The sequence below is a fragment of the Capricornis sumatraensis genome, chromosome 21, assembly GCF_032405125.1.
Source record: "Capricornis sumatraensis isolate serow.1 chromosome 21, serow.2, whole genome shotgun sequence".
Taxonomy (NCBI): domain Eukaryota; kingdom Metazoa; phylum Chordata; class Mammalia; order Artiodactyla; family Bovidae; genus Capricornis; species Capricornis sumatraensis.
In genome coordinates this window covers 9,779,711-9,780,809 of record NC_091089.1, presented here as the reverse complement: position 1 = coordinate 9,780,809, position 1,099 = coordinate 9,779,711, and the positions used below count along the sequence as shown (strand labels likewise).

At 47.4% G+C, this 1,099-nt stretch overlaps 1 non-coding gene across 1 annotated transcript; it reads left to right on the top strand.

The window, feature by feature from the left end:
• Positions 1 to 369: 369 nt before the first annotated feature.
• Positions 370 to 442, top strand: TRNAG-UCC (transfer RNA glycine (anticodon UCC)). Its single transcript has one exon. It is a non-coding gene; the product is annotated as a tRNA-Gly (tRNA).
• The last annotated feature ends 657 nt before the right edge of the window (positions 443 to 1,099 follow it).

Here is a 1,099-nt window from a genome sequence, read left to right as displayed (position 1 = left end):
TACAACTCTTGCATCCATACATGACTACTGGAAAAACCATAGCTCTGACTAGATGGACCTTTGTTGGCAAAGTAACATCTCTTGACTTAGGCAACGGTTTCTTAGATATGACACCACAAGTGCAAGGAACCAAGGAAAAAATAAACTGGATTTCACCACTTCCTTTTTATAAAATATCATAAGCTTAGGCATTTGACCTTCCAAGTAAATGTGGACCTCTGTAAAGTCCCAGCTGTTATAGTTGATGGTTTTTGTATAGTTGAATGGTTTTCATCCCTTTCTTCTAAGTATACTTGTGTCAATCAAGAGACAGAAATGACATTTTTTTTAAACGTAGTTTAACGGAAAGAATCATAAACTATGGGGACTTCCCTGGTGGTCCAGTGGTTAAGACCCTGTGCTTCCACTGCAGGGGGCACAGGTTCGATCCCTGGTCGGGGAACTATGATCCTTTGAGCTTCGCAGTGAGGCCGAAGGAAAGAAAGGGGAAGAAAGGAAGGAAGAGACTATTGTTCGCTATGTCTGAAGTGCTGAACAGGTTAAAAGGAGAACACTAATCCACCGCCACAGTAACAACTGCAGGGTGTTCCCTCCTCTTTGAGGAGCTGGAACTTGTGTGGGGAGGTCCCTTAGAGCTGATGCCCTGAGAAGCGTTTGTTCCTCGGCACCGGGATTGAGACTTCTGCAAGCTGGCTGATGCTGGTGCATCTTGAGGACGTACTTTGAGGCTAGCCCTTCATGGGTTAGAAAAACTGCAGACTGGTTCATCTTCTGCTGTTGTTGCTGGGGTGGCAACAGAGTAACAGGAGCAGACTGGACCCTCAGGAAGGGGGGGTCCTCGTCCTCAACCTGCCAGCCTCTCTCCAGCGCCCCCACCCCCACCACAGGCAGGACCCTCGGGGAACCAATAGGCGGAGCTGAGACATGGGTTGCAGAGACCCCAGCCCCATGTCAGGAAGCCTTGTAGAGAGGGTGCTTTGGCACTGAGAGCCAATAACTCTGTAACTAGTACCACCATTCTGCCTGCTGTGGTTAGATAATTTGTTATATGTTATTAATTTTATTCCCTGGAGAAGGTAATAGGAACCCACTCCAGTGT